This window comes from Saccopteryx leptura, chromosome 1 (assembly GCF_036850995.1).
Source record: "Saccopteryx leptura isolate mSacLep1 chromosome 1, mSacLep1_pri_phased_curated, whole genome shotgun sequence".
Taxonomy (NCBI): domain Eukaryota; kingdom Metazoa; phylum Chordata; class Mammalia; order Chiroptera; family Emballonuridae; genus Saccopteryx; species Saccopteryx leptura.
This window is the reverse complement of record NC_089503.1, coordinates 198,590,780-198,612,801: the sequence shown is the minus strand read 5'-3', so window position 1 is coordinate 198,612,801 and position 22,022 is coordinate 198,590,780. Positions and strand designations below refer to the sequence as shown.

General features: G+C 47.3%; 1 protein-coding gene across 2 annotated transcripts in view; it reads left to right on the top strand.

Moving 5' to 3' along the window:
* The first annotated feature begins 1,675 nt into the window (after positions 1–1,675).
* The window catches only part of NDNF (neuron derived neurotrophic factor), a 39,330-nt gene continuing 18,983 nt past the window's right edge, over positions 1,676–22,022 (top strand). The window contains exon 1 of one of the 2 annotated variants that reach the window (XM_066384475.1): positions 1,676–2,102. The gene's annotated coding sequence lies outside the window, so the exon portion shown is untranslated. Of the gene's footprint in view, positions 2,103–19,660; positions 19,679–22,022 lie in introns of those variants that run through there. The other variant, XM_066384485.1, reaches the window with a different exon arrangement.

Here is a 22,022-nt window from a genome sequence, read left to right as displayed (position 1 = left end):
TGGTGAGCTTTGCTCAAACCAGATGAGCCCACACTCAAGCTGGTGACCTCAGGGTCTCGAACCTGGGTCCTCCGCATCCCAGTCCGACGCTTTATCCACTGCGCCACTGCCTGGTCAGGAAAAGGCCACAGTATTTTTTTTTGTTTGTTTTGTTGGATTTTTTTTGTATTTTTCTGAAGCTAGAAATGGGGAGAAACAGACAGACTCCCGCATGCGCCCGACCGGGATCCACCCGGCACGCCCACCAGGGGGCGATGCTCTGCCCCTCCGGGGTGTCGCTATGTTGTGACCAGAGCCACTCTAGCGCCTGGGGCAGCGGCCAAGGAGCCATCCCCAGCACCCGGGCCATCTTTGCTCCAATGGAGCCTCACTGCAGGAGGGGAAGAGAGACAGAGAGGAAGGAGAGGGGGAGGGGTGGAGAAGCAGATGGGCGCTTCTCCTGTGTGCCCTGGCTGGGAATCGAACCTGGAACTTCTACACGCCAGGCCGACGCTCTACCACTGAGCCAACCGGCCAGGGCCAAGGCCACAGTTTTTAACATGACTTTGGTAATGTTGATTTTCAACTTATTCATTTTCATTTTGCTGTAATGAGAGGAAGGCAAAGTATTTCTCATGCTTTCAACAGTGTGGGGACTGTGGGAGGGAAAGGGGGGGTGGAGAAGGGGACTATGGGAGGAGGGTAGAGTGGTCAGAGAGGGTGATTTGGGGGAGACTGGACTTGGCGCAGTGAACACACAATGCAGCATATAGATGATGTGTTACAGAAGTGCACACCTGAAACCTGTATAATTTTATTAACCAATGTCACCCCAATAAAGGCAATATTTAAAAAAAAAATCAATATGACACTGTATCTTAAACTATATATTCTGAGTACTTAAAATTCGAGAGTCTAACAACCAAGTCTGCAGTTGTGAAAATGAGATCACTAAATCACTCCAGTATAGTACTTTTTTTCCTTGGTTTTCCTAGGCCCAGGCCAGGTTGCTAATTAGGTAACTCCTTATCATAATTACCTAGTCAGCCTTAATGGCTGCACACACTCAGCTTAGTCTCTCGCGGGCTCAGCAGGGCTCTTTTCAATTGTTAAAACAGCTGCCGAGTTCCAACCTGAGGAGGCTGGGTGGGCCGCCGGACCGTAGGCAGGCAGGCGGGGGCCTGCGGGAAGAGCAAACAGTGTGCACCTTCTGCCTTCCGCCTGCAACGTCCTTCCACGACCCTCACCCCCCAAATCAACACCGAGTCCCCTTTATTGTGCACCCGGGTCTCCCCGACGGGGCGATGCTCCCGCGTCCGCATCGCCCGGGTTTTGTTTGGAGGGGACCCCTATGGGCCTCCCTCTCCTTCCCCTGGCCCGCGGGGGATAGGACTGCACTCTTCCTCCGCGATGCCGTCCGCAAGGGTCCGGGTTTGGACAGTGCGGAGTGGTGGGGCGTGTGAGTGAGAGAGAGAGAGAGAGAGAGAGAGAGAGAGAGAGAGTGTGAGAGTGTGTGTGAGAGAGTGTGTGTGTGTGTGTGTGTGTGTGTGTGTGTTCGCGCGCGCGCGCGCGCACAGTAGCGCGCAGCGGGAGGGAGGGCAGGAGGGAGGAGGCAGCGGGTAGCAGAGGGAGGGGTGGGCGGGCAGCGGAGAGTGGGGAGGGCCCCGGGCTTCAGCGGTGACACTCGGGAGCCAGCACACTCCCCGCTCGGAGCCGCCAGAGAGCGGAGCGAACCGAGCCGCGCGCCGCCGCCAGTGCGCCCTTCTCCCCGCGCGCGCCCGCCGGCTCGCCCGCCGCATCCCCGCGCCGGCCGGGCCGAAGACCTCCCGACGCCTCCCGCTCTCCCGCCCCGCTCCGGGCCCCGCGCCGCTAGCTCTCCACTTCGCAGCAACTTAGGCGGCTGCGCGCCGCAGCCTCGTCACCTTTGAAGTTCGCAGCGCCGCCCGCAAAGTTGGGACGTCTGGGCAACTGCACTCTCCTGCTTTCTGCCGCCTCCACCCGGTCCCCGTGGGTCCCGAGCGCGAGGCGCAGCCTCTGGCCGCTGCGGGACGTGGACGTTTGGCGCCTACACCGCGCGAACGGAGTTTCCTCTCCCCCAGAAAGAACAGGCAGATTTTCTCCAGGTGAGTGGGCGGCGGATAGACACCCCCGACGCCAGGCGCCTTCGTCTGCACGCTGGGGGCTGCCGTCCGCTGGGAGGGACACGCGCGTCCCTTCACTCAGTCCCCGCAGGCGAGAGCGCCCGCTCCTGAGAGCTGCGGGCCTAAGGGGCGCGGACAGGTCTCCGCTATGTCCCAGCTGCCTCATGAAGGGGCAGCCGGAGAGGGGTGGACAAGCAAGGGCCCGGGATCCGGGGAAGCCCTGACTCGGCCCAGACGCTCAACTTGGCTGGCCCACGGGAGGGCTGCGGCTCCCTCGCTCCTGCCTTCCGCGCGCCGTCTGCGGGCCGGCCCGGGGCGTGCGCAGCGCCAAAGGCTGCGGACGGCGGGGCGGGAGCGAGTTCTGGACCGCGCAGCCGGGGCGGTGGCATCTGGGGCGGCCTGACTTGCCAACCCCCGCCGCTCCGGCTCTTTGCTCGTCCTCTGTGCGGCGGGCGAGCGTCGTGAAAGTTCCCGAGCTGAGTAGGCTGGCCTGGGACCGGTCCCACTTTGCCGGGAGAGCAGTGCAGCCGCGGGACGGAGCGACGGCCGTCGCGCCCCAGCCGGGTCCGCCCGTGAGTCGGGGTTCGCTCTAATCTGCGAGCTTGCAGAACCGAACTGAGAGCGGCCCAGGCGCTCGGGAACCCGGACTAGCGGTTCTGGTCTCAGCTGTGCCCTCCAGGCTGCTGCGCTCGGGTGAGATCTGCCTTTCTCGTGCGCCCTGGGCGCGCCCTTCTCCCCGCTGCCAGCGCCCTGCTCTTCGTAGCCCCGCTCCCACTCAGGCCGTGGGCGCCGAGGTCCTCGCGCCAGGCCGAGTTGCCCTGTGGCGGCGTCGCGGTCCCCTCCTGGTTCCCTTCGGGGCGCTGTCCATCTCCTGCCCTGGGTACAAGGAGCTCCCTGAAACTAAAACCTTGTGCAGGAAATGAACCTGAGAAAATGTCTCATAATTTTATTTTTTTAATGAGTTCTTTGGAACAACTTAGTTGGTTTGGTACAATTTGTTTACTTATCTTTCGATCCGGCTAATGCAAGAAGAATTTATTTCTTCCTGCAGCTGCTGAGTTCTCCAAACACTACCCACCCACCAAACTATCTAAATCTACCCCCTCCCCCAGCCTCGCTACCCAACCCTTTCTCTTAGGAAGGGGGACTCTCCCACCCCCTCTCCTCCCACTGTCCCCAAACGCCGGTGAGAACCGGGGCGTTGTCAATGGAAATCAATAGGACCCGCTGCCTTCTCCGCCCCCTGCGCTCAAACGGGAGGCTCCCGGGCTGCAGACTAGAGAGCGAGGCCCTCCTCCGGGGGAGGGTTGTGGGGGTGTGATGGCATTGAATGTGTTATTATCCCAAAAGATGGGAGGGACAAATTCCAGAGCAGATGCCGCACGGAGCCCAGTGCATTTGAAGGAGATGGGGATCTGTTATGATTTATTACTGTTTATTAAGAGTGATAATAAGGCCCTAACCCTGGCTGGCGACTGTGCTTATATTTGGATTTGATTTCATGTCGGTCTCTTGTTACAGTGGTTTCAGAAAGTGGAGACACGAAATGGGTATTGATTCCTCACACTGCCTATGGGATGAATCAAATGTCAAAAAGACACTGTCATTTTATCAAAGTTTTAACCCTTGAACCTCTTAGAAAGTTGCGGTCCTGTGAAATGTCCTCATTTGCCTCCATCCGGCTTCTTAAAGTTCAAAATACTTGGCAAAAAAATTAATTATGGTCCCAATTCCCATTTTCAATCTAAACCCTATATTCAGGATTATATTAAAATATCACATCATTTATCCTTTAAAAGTGACTCTGATGAGTTTAAATTCTTGGGGATGGGTCAGCTGGGAATGAGAGGCCCAGAAGTTAGAGAAATTAGTCCTCTTTCAGTTTCCTCTCAAAAAGAAAAGGAAAAAAAAAATAAAAAAGAGATCCTTTACTTGTTCTTTTAAAGAAAGAAATGACAAGTGCTTCTCTGCTCAGTTCTTAACTTCAGTGAGCGCCTTAATCTGCACCACACACTGGAAGCATAAAAGCCTACAGCTTTGCGCTATTTTCATTTCATGTCAGGACGTTTTATTCATTAAACCTGTCTGTGGACCTCGCAGGCTCAGCGTGGCAGGAACACTCTGTTTTAATTAGTAACTATCATAACAAAATAAAAAAAAAGAAGCTAGAACTCTGTAATGGGACCAAATTGCTATGAATTAAGTGTGGTTTAAATTACGCCTTTATTTCAGCAGAAATGAAACCATGAATATGAAACATCTTTTAATCACTTGCAGATACAGCTTTTATCTCTTAAGATGTAACAGAATATATAATTGAAAAATATCCCTCTGAGAATGAGGGCAGCCCCCACCGCCAGTTTATTTGTCCCGGGTCTGCTGTACACGCGTACAGTAAAAGTATGAATGTGAAACAACAGTAAGGAGAGTTAGGTTATAACCTTGGCCATCCCCCGGGAGGGGAAAGGCGGCCTTGGAAGTAGCCACAGTGGTTCAGCCGTCAGAAAGCTTAATGGGAGTGACTTTTTCAGATGGTTTTTTCCTGAAGCTGGTGATTCAGATTTCACTGTTCTCACTTGGATTTACTGACCAGACTCTGGCATATTGAGGAGTGGAAGAGAGGGGGCGGGTAGGAATCCGTTGTAAAACTAAAAATGATATGAAATGAAAGGGGGAAAGGTAGAAATAAAATGTATCTGTTATCTTCTTGTTGTGCATTTCTGTAGTAGTTTATCCCGTCGACCCCTACATAGGTCAGGATTTTTATTTTAAAGCTGATTGTGTTTTGCTGTCGTGGTTTTTAAGACAGGACTTACTTTTTTGTTTGTTTTGCTTGGTGGATGAGTAGGAATTGGAAATGGAATGATCGCGCCTGAATAAACAGGGAGCGGAAGAACGGTGTGACTTCCACATTATTTGCGCTCATAAAAATTATTGTGATCTTTCTTCCTTAATTTTCCTGCGATAAGGTGGCTGGTTCTAGTGGTTCAGAAGTGCTCTCACACTCTTTCCTGCTCCCTGTCTCCTTGTCGTCGTGTCTTGCGTTGAGGAACCAAGCAGCTATTGTAGCAGCCTGGTCGTGAGTTAACCTGGCCAGGGGTCTGTCACCGTTAGTCAGTCACCAGGAAGCCTGTCTGTCATTAGTATAGGGTCAAAGGCACGTGCAACCTTACAAAAACCATTCTGATTATTCATTTGACCTTGAAACAGTATCTAGGACCTCTTAAGTATTTATTTTGGAATGATTATTCTGAAGAATGAAATTTATTCTTTCTGGTTGGCCCCCAATCATTTAGAAGCAACGGCTAAGCAAGTAATAATTGAGTAGTAAATCCAGACCTTTGCTCTGAAAGCTGACTTCATGAGTCCTCCAATATTTACTCCCATTTAAACATAGTTGGCAGTTGATAGCCTGAAGTTAGGCGAAAAAACTCTGCTTTGTTTTTCTATTATCTTACACATACACAGTGACAACCTAGCATGTATGCAGACATGCTTCCACAGGGTAATTTTTTTGCTGTTGTTATTGTTTTAAAGAAGAGAGAGAGAGAGAGAGAGAGAGAACTATAGAACGTCAACGGAGAAACAGAACTGCCGGTATTTTACTGCATCACATAGTCGTGTGTTGACGATCAAGTCAGTTCGACTTCTGGGAACCACTACGCCTTCACAGTGTGTGTCGGTGTTGGTGTGGATGCAGGAGGAGTTTCATGTGTCTGTTGCCGCTTCTGAGCTGACACTGGACATTTGCTGTCCTTTGGCTGACTGGTGCCCAAGTGAGTGCCCAAAAGCAGGTGATTCTTGGCCGCTTACGTCCTAAACAGACATCCTAACCCCAGAGTCTTAATAGCTACCACCCCTTCCCCCTTCTTGCTGGTATTTTACTAACAACTGGAGAACAACAAATAAATCCATGCATTCTAGTCTCTTGAAATATTTAGAAAATAAGAAATCTATCATTTAACTCCTCCCCACCCCAAATAAAAGAAGTATATTGCTTGTGTTGCGTTTTAAAAATTCAGAGTAAGGAATTAGATCTGTATGGAATATGTTTCTCCAGATTTTCCTCTTTGCAATAAAGAGACAGATACGACCACAGAACAGCTGGATACCCGGCCTTGTTACAATGTCTTTTTTTTTTAAGAACTTGCTGAGCTAGACTTGGTAGAAGCTCCACTTTAAAGTCCCCAGACCTCAAGTTGATCCCTTTAGAAACTTCCCAGCTGACACATCATCATTCCTTCAATAATTTCCAGATCCTTTGGAAATGGATTTATTTTAGCAAATTGGTGAATAGTTTTTGGTTTTCATTTGTTAATTTTTTCCTGCAGCAAATTTGAACATGACACATCTTCAGTGCTTCCCATACTTCTCTGAAGTATTTTTAGTTTCACTTGTGAAAACTCTTGAGTCTTTTATTTAAAAAAAAAAGGAAAAATGGCATAATTTATACTGTTAGCTTATCAAATGTCTCCTTAAATTATTCTTTTGAAAGAAATGAGCTGCCCTTTATATAGTTATGAGAAAAGGAAAATTTTTTTTTTTTTTTTTTTTTTTTTTTTAGAAATAATGGAGTTATATAAAGTTTGAAAGGCACTTAATAAAAACACGATTACGCATGATGGGAAATCTAAGTTCTTTGAGCGGGGACCCTTTGCCGCTGCCTCTGCGACGTTATGTTAAATACAACTGCCAGAGAACAGTGAGTTAGCAACATGTCTGTCTTCTAGCTGGAGAGACTTCAGTCGGTATCACACGTGGCAGGGACTGAAAGAGGGGGCGGCAGTATGTACGAGTTTCCGTCTGTTAGTGGTTTTCCTCCCTAACACGAAATCAGGGTCCACGCCATCTCCCTGCCAGCTCCGTGCTCAGAGAGCATCTACTCCCCCACTGAACAGCAGAGCCAAAAACATAGGTGCTAGATTCAAAAAGGTGTTCGGCCAAAAACTAAACATCGTCATCCTCACATCTTGTTTTCTGAGGCAGGGTTCCAATAGACAGAGTTTGAGGTACAATCTGAGATGGAACTGTATCAAATAAGCAGGAAAAAAAACTAACCTCAGAAAGATTGATAGAGGGTAGTATCATGTTCTGGAAGTCACCATGGCTATTTTCTAAGTTATGATACAGAAACTACAGAGCAAGTGTCTCTAGGCCAAGGATGGGCAATCTTTTGAGCTTGGTGTGTCAAAATTCGCCAAAACACCAAGCGTAACTCAGGTGGTGTGTCACTTCGAGAAAAAAAACATAATTTCGTGATATTTATAGTTTAACAAAAATGTATAATTGTACTATATAACTATTTAATAAACCAAAAACTAATTATTTAACTTACCTGCTTAGTGACTTCTTTGTTCATCTGTCAGTGGGTTCTTTTGTTGGTCTTGATATTATTTAACTTGTGTGGGGTGCCGTGAACTAAGATAAGTGAGAGGGAGGGGAATTCTTTAACTAACCTATTAGTAGAAACTTTTTTGTTGCTGCATTTCATTGGTTAAATCTTCAATTGAAGGTTGTTGGTATTTTGTACACTTCAAGCCCAAGCAAGCGCTACTAACTTCATCTGTCAATCTGTTTCTTTTGTTGGTTTTGATATTATTTAACGCTGAGAATAATGTCTCACAAAAGTATGTAAAGGAAAAAATTGTGAGTAAAGCCATTGCTATATTTTTCAGGGTGCTAGAAGTGTCTGGTAATCAGTTCCAGGCACTCCAAATTTCCTGTTCATAGTGGCACTCCTCTTGATTCTCCAAGCGGCACCTTTCCAGATTCTCAAGCTTTGACCTCAAGTCGACAAACACCTGAGCCCAGATGCTGTCTTGAAATTCTGCAAGTTGCATCTTATGTAAATTAAGATGGCTGCCGCTATTTCTAATGGCGGAAAACGGCACCCATAGCACAGGCCCTCGCCTCTCCCAGCCTCCCCCTCACTTATCTCAGTAATGATGGTCAATTAGAAGTCCACGACAGCCCAGAGCAGTAGATTGGATGATGGTTGCTGTGATTATGTGGTTGCTGTGATTATGTGGTTGCTGGTAATGACAATCACAGAACCCCCAGAGATGCGTACCCCACAGCATTCCGCTGCTCCCTGCTCCGCCGGCCTGAAGTGAGGTCAAAGATCCCCTACCGGCCTAACCGGAAGTCCCAGAACTAGACGCTCTGTGCCAGAGTTCTGTTGTTTTGGCCTACAGACCTCCGGCACAGAGTGTCTACACTACAGCAAATGTTTTATCCTTGGCTACTGCACCTGGCCGTGCAGAAACAGAGGATGAAACGTCCTTCTCGGCATGTGGCCCCATACTTCTCTGGTATGCGGCTGCATTGTGGCTGCATGTCATCGAAAATGGCTACGTGTGTCAGTGATGACACGCGTGTCATAGGTTCGCCATCACGGCTCTAGGCAGAGATAGATAGATGAACAGCAGGGCTGATTAGCTGACAAAACAAAGGAGGGGCAACATTCTGATACTTCCTTGAAACTATCGTGGCTCCAAGGGAGAAGGTTCAGGTGAAAGGGCACGCTTTCTTCAGGATCCGTTTCTCCTGCTTAGGGGCCACACGTGTTCAGTACCTCCCCGAGTACGGATGAATAGAATTTATAGCATATTGCAGTGAAAAGGTAACCAAAGCAACCTATAAAAGATGCTGTTGGGCAGTTTCCTGTAGCTTACCCTCCTTGGTTCAGGTCATGTGACCTCTAAGCCAAAAGGCATTGCCAAGTGTAACATTATGCATTTTATTCCTGTAATAAAATATTTCTGATGAAAATATCAGTCATACCAAAAAAAAAAAACCCAAATCTCTCTCTCTCTCTCTCTCTCTCTCTCTCTCTCACACACACACACACACACACACATAAATGTACTTAATCCATTTTAGTTAGTGTTTAAAATACATTTAAAGGCAAAAAACAAAAATGAATACATTTTTACCCATAAGGATACATTAGATTTAAATCTAAATAGTATTCATATGTTGATAACGCTCAATAAATGTTGTCATTTCGTGTTAAATGACAGCAGTCACTGAAGTTCACTGATATTATCAAAAGCTTCACACGGGGATGGATTCAGAAGGAACTGGATCCTGTCATTGGAGAGATGTTGATTGTCAACAGTGGTGACAGAGACCAGACACAGCAGTGCCCTCGACACACCTGACGAGCCAGGAATAACAGTGACCGTTTCCCTGCTGGCCTCCCGAGTCTCAGACCGCTCAGTTCTGGGGGGACCCATCAAAGTTTGCTTCAGTATACTATAAAAATGTATTCCTTTTTTTGTAAGATTTTATTTATTCTTTTTTTGGGGGGGGGGATGAGGTAGAGAAGAGGGGAGGAGCAGGAAGCATCAATTCCCATATGTGCCTTGACCAGGCAAGCCCAGGGTTTTGAACCAGTAACTTCAGTGTTCCAGGTCAATGCTTGATCCACTGCACCACCACAGGTCAGGCATGTATTCCTTTTTTTTTTTTTTTGTATTTTTCCGAAGTTAGAAGTTGGGGGAGCAATCAGACAGACTCCCACATGCGCCCGACCGGGATCCACCCAGCATGCCCACCAGGGGGCGATGCTCTGCCCATCTGGGATGTTGTTCTGTTGTGGCTGGAACTATGCTAGCGCCTGAGGCAGAGCCCATGGAGCCATCCTCAGCGCCCGGGCCAACTTTGCTCCAGTGGAGCCCTGGCTGCAGGAGGGGAAGAGAGCGACAGAGAGGAAGGAGAGGGGGAGGGGTGGAGAAGCAGATGGGCACTTCTCCTGTGTGCCCTGGCCGGGAATCGAACCTGGGACTTCCACACGCTGGGCCGACGCTCTACCACTGAGCCAACTGTCCAGGGCCTGTATTCCTTTTTTTATGGAAGAATGAAACTGCTTCTTAAGTGGGAGGTACACATTTAGCACTGAGGATGGCAGTGGCAAGAGAGGCCGTATTGGGATGGCACCTAACAGGCAGGGCTTGTGAGAGGAGGCCAGAGAGGGGCTGGGGAAGCCCCCTACTCCCCACCTGGAGGCTGACCAAGGACTCCTCTGGTGCTAAAACACCACCTGCGGGAAGATGCTGTTTGGCCTTGTTCAAGTTCATTTTTGTCTGACTGTGCCCCTTAGAAAGAAAGGTACGGTGACATCAGTGGAATGAAGCTGGCTTAGGACCGAGTTAGAGAGAGGCAGGTAATAGATGTCTCTGGACCTTCTGCCTCTCCTCCTTTGGACAGCCTGCCTCTGGTCTACATCTGGGTTTTGTTCTCTTCCTCTGATCACTGATTCTCAGTTCCTATGTTCAAGTATAAATTAAACCCAGGGCGGCACTTGAAAGGCCCTGAACCTAGTTGAATACTCTGCTGTCGCCATCTTGAAATTCTTAATTTTTGAACAAGAGGTCTTGCACCAAATCCCCAAAATTATGGACCTAACCTTCACTCTACCTTGGTGTGAACTAGGGACATAGTTGGATGTCAGGGAATTGGAAAGGACATGTGAGAATATCTTGGCAAGATTTGGTCCAATGACCGGTTGTCTTTAAAAATTTGTCTTTTTGGTACAGGGAAAGATACAGTATAGTTTTTTTTAAAGCAGTGGAGTGGGAGGTTTCCCATTGTCTCAAAAACATGCAGAACAGGTAGATGCCAACTGCTGAGAGTGTCATCTTATAAAACAGAGTTCTCTAAAAGGGACTGTCTTCTTGCCTCATGATGGTGCACAGACATCTCATTATGATGAAGGGAGAAAGTATCAGGACATCTACTTACGTTTACTTTTATGTATCAAGAAGGAAAAAAACCTGGTTCATATTAATATGTTGATTGACAAAGACATTCTTACCCAGCATATCAGATGGTTATTGAACAACAACAAAAATGGTAGCAGTGACAGCTCTTGTAAAGTAAAAATAATACAAGGTGAAAATAATGACATTCTAATCAGCTCTGACAAGAGGTTATCCCTGCCCACAAATTAATCAGAAAAAGATTTTAAGTATATAATTTCATCCTCTGTAATAAAGATAAGTCATCTCAGTATAGAATGCCTGAAGTTATTTTATATATATGATACATACATATTTTTTAAAAAGATCACAATTCTAAGGTATTTATAAACAACGTGTTACAGAAGTTTTGAAAGGAAGTGGACAGGAAGCTGAAAGGGTCCCCAGATAAATTAGTCACCATTGTCTTCAAGAGGATTCTTAGTTATTGGTATAAACATTTTATAATTCCTCAGTTACCAATACATAGATATTATATTCCATTATGTAATGAAAATTTCAGTATTATAAGTTAAAAAACTGTTACTTAACCTTACTAATGCCCTTATAAAATATCATATATGTTGTATAACATTTTGAGGTTTTATTGATTTTCAGTTAAAGTTCTGTTAGTAACTTACGTTGGAGATATTTCTGTGCTTTGATTTCACAATGTGAATGAAAGTGATTTTACTTATTAATAATATAACTGTGTAACCCACCATTGTTTACCAAGGTACTTCCACATTCATCATTTATTTTCCTTAATCTTCCCAGGAACCCAGTGAGGAAGATATCATGCCCTCCCATTCCTGAGATATTCCAGACACGGCTTCAGAGATTTACTTAAATTCACAAACTTTTGAAATAAAGTGACCCTGCCCGGTTGTCTCAGTGGTAGAGCATCAGCATGGCGTGTGGATATCCTGGGTTTAATTCCCGATCAGGGAGCACAGGAGAGGTGACCATCTACTTCTCCACCCCTCCTCCTTCTCTCTTTATCTCTCTCTCTTCATCTCCTGCAGCCATGGCTCAACTGGCTTGGACGTGTTTGTCCTAGGTGCTAAGGACGGCTCCATGGCCTCGCCTCAGGTGCTAAAAAAAAAAAAAATTAAAAAGGCTCCAGTTGCAACAGAGCTACAGCCCCAGATGGGCAGAGCATCGCCCCCTGGTGGGCTTGCTGGGTGGATGCCGGTTGGGGCACATGTGGGAGTCTGTCTCTGCCTCCCCTCCTCTCACTAAAATAAAATATAAAAAAAAGAAATAAAGTGATAACTCTTTTTTTTTTTTTTTTTTTTTTACAGAGATAGAGTCAGAGAGAGGGATAGATAGGGACAGACAGACAGGAATGGAGAGAGATGAGAAGCATCAATCATTTAGTTTTTCGTTGCGACACCTTAGTTGTTCATTGATTGCTTTCTCATATGTGCCTTGATGGGGGGGAGGCTACAGCAGACCGAGTAACCCTTTGCTGGAACCAGTTACCTTGGGTCCAAGCTGGTAAGCTTTTATTCAAACCAGATGAGCCCACGCTCAAGCTGGCTACCTCAGGGTCTCGAACCTGGGTCCTTTACATCCCAGTCTGACGCTCTATCCACTGCGCCACCACCTGGTCAGGCTAAAGTGATAACTCTTGATTTCAGAAGTAAAATTGATGGAAATGTCTAAAATTTTTAAGTTGAGATTAATTGCCAAATTAATTTGCAAAGACATCATTTGCTTAGGTTTAAAAAAATAATTTAATGATTCAAAAATATTAATTTATTCTAGTTCACTAAGACCTTAATTGTAGGCTGCTATGTGCTAAGTGTTTGTTTAGTTTGGTAATAGTTAACTTATTAGGGAATTTAGTATTTAAGGTCATGCCTAGACAACTTGTCTTTGAGAGGAAACATTCCGGTTCAAAATAACACAAAGGGCTAGCAGTGGTAAATAGGTAAATAATGACCACACCTGTCCTGCTAGAAAGTGAAAGCCTGTTTAAGAAGGAGATGCTGTTGAAAGTAAAAAGGGGTATCACTGTCTGAATAGCTGTGAGTTGTGATGTAAACCTCCCCCACTTCCCCAACCACCGTTCACACAAATTCTTCCCCAGTCACAAAAGGTCAACCAGTTCCTCGCTTTTCTCTCTTAAGTCTCCAGATAGCATGGAATCAACTCTTAAAGGCAAATCTGTCCCTTTCTTTAACCCTTCTCTTAATTAATCCAACTGGCCAACCATTCAAATCTGGGTGTTAAAATGGCCTCAGACACACCATTGGCTGAGTCTGATTGTGTATTTGTGTGTGTGTGATAAATAAAGCCATAAACATACTTTGGAGACAAAGTGTCTGGAAAAGGACGTAATGAAACATTTTCTTGTTATTTCATTATTCCAAGACTAATGTAGCATTTTTTGAGACATTTGAAATTAGATCAGTTCTAAGATTTTTTTAAATTAAATGATATTTTTATTTACCCCCAGATTGGGTGAAATTGTACAATGGAATAATGAGAGATAATAGACACAATATGATGTGATATTCCAAATATCCTGAAAGTTTAAAGCTCTCTAAAACCTAATGAGGAAGAAGTAAGTGTCCCCTGTAATGACCACCAAGCCCCGCTGACCGCCAGCACGCACCAGCTGCAGCTTGTCTTTGCTGCTTCCCTGAATTATAATTTTTTGTTCGTTTCAAAAGCTACAGCTAACTGTGCATCTTCTTTCTGGGAGAGAGAGGGGAAATCATGTGAGTCTGATTCCCACGCGGGTCAGAAGTATTTTGTGGTTTATCACCTGTTTGTCGTAGGTTTATAGGCGTGTGTTACTTCATCCTCGTTTTTCTGTGGGCTCTTCATTAAGAGTGACCGTGGGGTCTGTCTCTGTGGATCGGCTGCATGGGAGTGTCCTGTACTTCAATCATTTTTTTTTAATCCAGAAATAATCATGCAGAACATCCCAGAGAACGGCGCCTAATCCTCTGCTCGCTAATCTCAACACGTGCCTCTTAAATCCTCTGCCCGATCCGGTGCCAGAAGGCCTGAGCACACTCACCTTTGAACCGGTCTTAATCCGCTTTTGTTTATCAAGCCATAGTGATGTCCTCAGATCTGGCGTATTCAGGCTGACTGAAAGGATATTAAAGAGTTTTCTACTGTTTAGGTGATTCTTCTTAAAAACAAACAAAAACACCCAACATCGTGGCCTTTCCTCTGCATTTCTAGTCCATCTCTAACTGAATAGGGACCTAACTTTGCCTGGTGGATTGGGTAGTAAATCAACATGGAATAAACTGGTGCCCAAACTCCTCCTCGTACCTCTGCGGCAATAGCAAGTCTATCTGTGGGTGCTGTTTGCTGACGAACAACGTTTTGCAACTTATGTAGGTTGAGGAGCTGAGTCATACTGTTTGTAAACGAATAGAACCTTCTGCTCTGGTCTTTAAGGAGCCCCACACCCACAGTGTCGAATCTCCCAGCTATCCTGGGGATAACTGTCTCCATCTCATCGATGAGGAAAACTCCTGGGCTCAAAAGAGACTAAGAGGCTTCCTCCACGCGAGAAAAAAAAAAAAAAAAAGCCAGCGTGGTCTCCCGAGAACTCCTTTAACTCAACTGTCCTTCCTCTGAGCCCAATGACCGTGTTGTGTCCCCTGGGCAGCCTTTGAACTGTCCCGAAACTTGAACGAACGCCTGAACGTCTGCGTGCATCATGCTTACAAGACAGGGGAGGATAGAAAAGAGAGAATGCAGGTCTAAGCTGAAGTTCAGGTGTTTGTGTCATGAGCACCTGCCCGGTGTTGGGTTGTGTGGCCCTCACGGTCACTGCTGCAGGGAAAGGGGCTTTTCTTTCTTCCCCGAGGAGATCTGAAGAATGTGGACAGCCTACCTGGTCCACAACGGAAGTACGCACATAGAAAGTTCACAGCTGGACTTCCTGGTTGGCCGGAGATGCATCCCTTCAGTTGAAATATGTATAAGTTCGAAGCAGTAACTAACTCCTGGTGTGCGTGCGTGCGTGCGTGCGTGTGAGTGTATGTGCATACTTACCGCCTCCCCCCAGCACATCTGGTCCATCTCCCTCACGTCAGCACTATTTAGGGATGTTCCCACCCTGACCGTTGAAATGAATCCTTTTGTTTTTCCACCCGCATGCCTTTCTCCTTCCCACGGTCGCAACTTGCTCTTTGGTGTTTTCATAGCACGTGGGCAGTACCTTCTCCTTCCCTCCTGTCCTCAAATACCTTATCCAAATGCGACTTCTCTTCCAAAAGCAGCCCCTGAGACGGCCAGAGACCTGTACATCCTGTGATGCTGCTGGGGAAGTCTGCGTGACCAAGTCCATGTCTCTCGGCAGTCCTCCGGCTCTCCGTTAGTTACCGTTTGTCCTCTGACCGTGGCTGTGTCCCTGTCATCCAGGGGTGACCTCAGACACCTCTCTTCCCCTCGCTCCCTGCCTCTCCCTCGCCTGCCCCTTCTGGTGATGCCTCCCGGAAAGCACCATCCCAGCTCTCCCTCCCTCACCTTCTCCCCATGGGGCTGAAGCGTCACCTGTCGACCCTGGACAACCACTGACGCCCTTGTCTACTCTTGGCTCTATTACAAACAAGACATCGTTCTTTTCCCTTGTGACCGTATCCCTGTCCTAAAAGCCGTGTGCTACACAGTAAACAGTCGTTCCTAGGACACCTGGATGAGATCAGGGTCCGCCTGCTGAAGGGGCTTTCCCTCCCACTCAGAACAGGATCCAGACTCCTGGAATATGGTTGGCGATGCTCCGTGTAATCTGCCCTTCGCCCTCCGCTCTGCCCTTCACCCACCCTGTTCCACATGGGCATCCTTCCTATCCCGCAGTGCCCAAGCCTACACCTACGCCACCCGAGGGCCTCTGCACGAGCCGCTTCTCTCCAGGAATGCCCCTCTCCTGATGCTGGTTCCACTGGCTCAAAGTGGGCACAGCTCAGAGTCCATGCCATTTCCTCCAAGGAGCTTTCTGGACGTACTTCATCAACCAGGGTCGTTAGCACACTCTCCCACACAGGCCTGTGTTCCTTCCCAGCACAACAATGAACCAGCCAGTGGCGTTCTCTTAGGGATCTATAACTATAAATAGGTCACGAACAGAGGACGCCTGGTATTCCGGGCGCATTGGTCAGTGTCTGGCACACAGAAGGTGCTTAGTTAGAGCATCAGTGTCATTCTGACTGACACTCTTCTGTCTCGGACGTTAGCTCTCTGACATCTCCACCTCCATCTCTCTCCCCCAAACCTTCTTTGTTCTCCCCTCTTTTTCCCTGCATCCTGCTCTGTCTTCACCAGCTCTGGACGATGCTCCATTCCAATTCCAGCAGGCACTTAACTACTCGAACCCCCTCTTTCTCTTTTTAATTTTTTTCTGAATTTAGAAGCAGGGAGGCAGTCAGACAGACTCCCACATGCACCCAACCAGGATCCACCCGGCATGTCCACCAGGGGGCGATGCTCTGCCCATCTGGAGAGTTGCTCTGTTGCAATTGGAGCCATTTTAGTGCCTGAGGCATAGGCCATGGAGCCATCCTCAATACCCGGGCCATCTTTGCTCCAATGGAGCCTTGGCTGCGGGAGGGGAAGAGAGAGACAGAGAGGAAGGAGAGGGGGGGAGGGGGGAGAAGCAGATGGGCACTTCTCCTGTGTGCCCTGGCCGGGAATCAAACCCAGAACTTCCACACACTGGACCAACGGTACCACTGAGCCAACCGGCCACAGCCCCTCCTCTTCCTCTTGATAGGTACTTTCTTACACGGCAGGGTACTTTTATGCATGCTTAATATCCACTCAGCTCGACTGCATACCGCATGGGTCCATAGTAAACAGCTCTGTATCTGTTGAGTATGTGTGGCGTGTTCCGCACGGCAGGGACTCGGTTGTTGACCGCAGCAATTCATGTCTCGTCTTCTAGGCTGAGGCGCGCTGTCGCTAGATACTTGTTGGCACGCTGTGGCCTCTCCTCCTGAGCCCAGTGTCAGCAGAGGGTGGGGTGTGCAGTTCGCTGACTGCTTTGGGGGACATTGAACAGGAAGTCATTTTCATTTGGTTGCAGGTCAACAGAAAATAAAGCTTACTGGCCAAACTAAAGTAAGAAAGGCAACCAAGCATGTTATTCCTCCCCGGAGGCCTGTATTATCCAGGACTCGCTGGCTTCTCCTGAGCCAGGGGAAGTCATCCCAGCTCTCTCAGTTGTAGGTACAGAGGACATTTGGACAGGAGGGAGATGGTGTTTCCTTCCCCTGTTAGGTGACGTTTTCTTGTAAATTGCTTTTGGAATTTATTCTGTCTTCCACTCACCGTTTAGGACATCCATCCCTTCCTTTAGTCGTGTCCATCTGGCTCAAAGACACTGCCTCCACTTAGTACGTTTAGTTTGGCTGTGTCTGCCGTCCATTATTCTTTCTATTGGCATTAAGGATAGCGGGAACGCATGGCGACGTGCTGGGAAGCGGCTCCTCTTTTGGGCCATTCTTACTCTGCGGGTCTGGCCCTCTTTTTAGCACCAGAGGGCCCCCGCCTCAGCCCCGCGGTGAACTGCAGGCCGTGAGGACCCCAAGGCGGGGTGACAGAATGGAAACTCGATGCAGCAATCGGGCAGGCTTTAACTTTATGTTACTTTCTCACACTAACTTGATTTCCTTCCAGGATGGAAGTTGGCAACTATTTAGAGACATGCAGCGCTGGGGCAAGCTTTAACTTTATGTTACTTTCTCACACTAACTTGATTTCCTTCCAGGATAGAAGTTGGCAACTACTTAGAGACATTTAGAGACATAGGTGGGAACCGTTGCAGTTGAAGTGTGTGTGGAGGTCCTTAACCCATAGATGATTGACATAACAAGCTCTAAACCTGTTCATCTTCCCTCCGCTATGGAAGGTCAGCTGGCACTCAAAGAGCTTCAGGCCCTGGGCTCCCAGCCTGAGGCCCAGGTCTGCTTTGTGAGGCGGCCACTCTGCAGTTAGTGAAGGGCAGGAGCTCACCGGGCATGGCGGTGGAGACCCCTTCTTTGGGGCCATGGATCAGAAGCCCTTTCCTGCCATCTGCTATGGTCACCCTTTTCAAATGTGGGAACAAAGGCTCAAACCACGGGGTGCTCTGTTTCTCCCAAATCAACCACAGCAGAGCCGACTTCTCTGTTTACAGCAATGACCAACTGAGTTCAGTTAACATTCTCATTGTTTGCAAAAGACAACGAAACAAAATGCTTCTGGGAACTGAGCTCTTCTGGAGGCCTAGTTTCTGCTTTGAGGGGCTGTCCGGCATTTTAGTGTTAAAGTGCACAGACAGCGTCAGGGTCCGATGTGTGGACTGAGGCACTGCAGACATGGGGTGGGGTGGGGGGGTGTCCCCCACCAAAGCTACACTTTTCCTACACAGCTAGGTCTCATGCTTCAGAGTTAGCGTCAGATGTGGTATGACCGAGTCAAACAGGAACAAATGCCCTCCTCCACCCCCGAGTTTAAAAATAGAGTTAAAAGACTAAATATTTGCACTTAAAAAGGAAAAGAAAATAACAAATTTCTGGGGCAGGCTGGGCCCTTGAAAGGATCCTCACTAAATTGTAATCATGTGCTTTCGGTGCTCTGTAATTAAACACTAGATTTCATGCGCCCCAGGTGACTCTGCCTCCAGGAAACTCAGAACCCTGCTTTTCAGTCATTGGATGTCTATTGTATGTTTGGAGCCTACATGGGTTTGGGGACACTGAATGGTGTTTAAGTGACTCTTAATGACACTAATGTGTCTTTTTTTTTATTGTATACTTTGTGTGGCATATTTATACTAGTGATGCTGATCTTACGAGTTAGGCACCGTGCAGTGTCTAAGAGCTCAGTGAGCTATTTTGTAGATATGTTCACATATCTCTGCGAGGCCTGTGAGGAGCGTGGGGGTGGGCGTAGACGGGGGAGGGTTAGCTTTGATCACATGAGCTCGAGTAGGCAGAACTGTGGGCTGCTGCTCTGGGCGCGATGCAGCTCTGGGAGACGTGACAGGGTCCTTAATGGAGGAGACACCTTCTATCCAGAGAGCCTTGGGTAGCTATGTGAAAATCTGAAATAACTTTTTATCTACCAGGTTTGCAAATTCCTTGCATTAGTGAGATAATACAACCAAACACCTATCTATCTATCTATCTATCTATCATCCATCTATCTATTTATCTATTATCTATATATCTATCTATCTATCTATCTGTCATCTATCTATATTTATGGTAAGCTATTGAGTGGTTGAAATAGTTCCCTTCTCTCAAGAGTCTCCATTAAGATTTGTGGTTAAATTCATTTAATATATATTTAAGGAAGTAAATTAACCTGTTACCATTGTTACAGAACTTCAAATAATATATTTTAAAATTTTCACTCCATCAGCCAGTAGATTAGCCAAGGTGGTAAGTTCTCCAGCACCGCTGGTGTAGTTAGAGATACGTTTTGCACCAGGACGGTGGTTTGGCTGCTGCAGACACTCAGGGGCAAGTGTGTCTTTGCTTTCCAGCACCCTGTGTTTTATGAGGTGCTAGCGGTCACCCTGGGGGGTTGTTGCCACACTGGTCAATTGTTCTAAATTGTTCCAGCATCGTTTAATTTTTTTTCCGTGCCATTTTATGGTGCTCAAGCATCTCCTCGGGGATGGGGGGAAAGGAAAATTGTTTTCATGCTCTCAGTTCTCCGTCAGCTTCGTGATGGGACAGTAAAAATGCTCCCTGCCCCTCAAGGCCACTTCTTCACAGCCGGCCTTTGGTTCGTCCCCTGCCGTCCAGACACATCCACTGTCACTGTCGGGCAGGGGCAGAGAGCCCAGCAGAGAAGGTGAGGAATCGAGAGGGAGAAGCAGCCCAGTCCTCACCGCCCAGAACCACTGCCGACAAAACCCTCCCCACTGGGTGGGCACTCCAGACTCCTCCCCAGAGCTGGAGTGCCCACCCGCTCTCCAGAGAGGGGTCCACAACTATAAAAATATGCATCTTGCACGTACAAGGGCCTTCTTTTGGAACCACTGCTCATTTACCCTTTCTCTAACATCACATAATCGGGAGCACACAATGTCTCTAAATAGTTTGACCTTGAGTGAGTGTGTGTGCACGCGAGGGGGGGGGCATGTAAATAATTCCGTTTAAAATTACTCTCTACTCAGTGCCAAACCTCTCTCTTCCTCGGTAAAGACAGGACCCGTGGTGGTCAACTTCTGATGCCATAATCTTTGAAAAACAACGTCTTTTAATTTAGGACACAATGGCATTCCAAAGGACAAACTAACGCACATCCCCAATAGGAATCCAGGTTAGCAACTGTCTGGATTAAAGATTGAGGGGTATCATAGCATCAGATCCTTTTCTCCTCTTCTTCTTTGGGTCTTGGTAGGACGGGAAGGTGCGCACCAAGTTGACGGCCTCTGACGGCCGGAGCCCCGTCCGAGTTTGCATTGAGCACCTAGAAACTTGACTCAACGGAACGCCCCAGTTGAAACTGTTCGAATCTAGTCATCTCCACAAGAGGGTAATACCGCCTGGCTTTCCCCCATTCTGGGCCGGGAATAATGGTGCATCAAGTTGGTTGGGCTGCCTAGCTGCACATTAAAAGGTCTGGCGTCATCTTAGCAACTTCTACTTCTGTGGGAACTGGACCCTGGGTTATGGAAAGATAGCAAGATTTCTGGCTGTGCAGACCCATTTCCTGGGTCGCCCACCAGATGCCCAGAACACAAGAAATAATACTGAAAAGAGAATTTCTGAGGAACACTATTGAATTTCAACCTTCAGTCGAGATGAGCCTCTGGAGACCTGGATGTCACATTAAAAAACAAGAGGAACAGTTAGGCCGTTAGAGGGCACCTTTGTAATCTTAGAATAAAAGTCTATTATTATGGCCCTGGCTTACCCAAGGCCTCGTCTTAAGAATGTATTTTCAGTTATTTATTTAAAGTGACTAATTCTCAAGCTGGATGTTTGAGAGGAAAGAGTTTCTTGGTCAAGAAAAAAAAATCTATAAAACCTTAAAACCATCTTTTAAGAATAAGTAAAGTGTAGAGAGACCTGAAGATGGCAGCGGAGTAGGCGGACGCACAGACGCCTAGCTCTCACCACCAAACTGGAATACAAATCAATTTAGGAAAAATCGGCATGAAAAACCAACTCTGGACTACAAGAACAGCTCTCAAAAACCAAGGAGCAAAGAAGAAGCCACAACAAACCTGGTAGGGAGCGCCTGAATCTCCCCTGCTTACAGGAACGGAGGGGGTGTGTGTGAGGCTGAGAGCCCAGAGGGGATCTCACTCCAGGGCAAAGAGCAGAAAATACTGCTCACAGTCACTTGCCTGGCGACCAGGGAGCGAGGTGTGTTGAAAAGACCAGCTTATCTCCCAAGTGGAAAGGACAGGGAGAGGGACAGACTGTGAGGGGCTAAGGAATGCAGGAGATGAACTAAAAAAACTGACTCATCTGTGCTGGAGGTGGCCATAGCTGGGGGAGGGACTGATCCTTCCACAAAACAGTACTGAATTGCTTCCGGATCAGAGATCTCAAGACATCTCTCCAGCTCCAATCAGCGAAACAAGACACAGCTGAAAACAAGAAGTGGGGAGGAGGGGCAGTAACTCAGGTCTCCATGGAGATCTGAGATACACCTCCCCCTACTGAAGCTGAGAAAACAACCTCCCCCCAGAGAGATTAGTTGGTGGAAGAGGCCTTCAGAGTCTCAGGTTACACCCATCCCATTCCTGGATACAGTTTCAAGGAAGCTCCCTGCTGAGATCAGTAAACAAGACTATAACCTGTTAAGAAAACAAACAAATCAAGACTTCAAAGCTGCCCAAATCCAAAAGTGGACTACAAATAATAGCAGATACCAACCCACGAAGTCCTAGAAATAACACAACTGAAAACTGGAGGCAGACAACACAAAGGCTAGACTCAACCAATTCTATAAACAAAACACCCAACACAGACAATGAGAAGACAAACAAGTGCAATCCAAATGAAACCACGAGAGAAACCTTCAGATGAACTGAGTGATATGGAAATAATCAAACTTCCAGATGCAGAGTTCAAAATAATGATTGTAAGGATGCTTAGGGATCTTAGAACAACAATGGATGGTCATTATGAACACCTAAATAAAGAAATAGCAAGTATAAAAAAGAATCAGTCAGAGATGA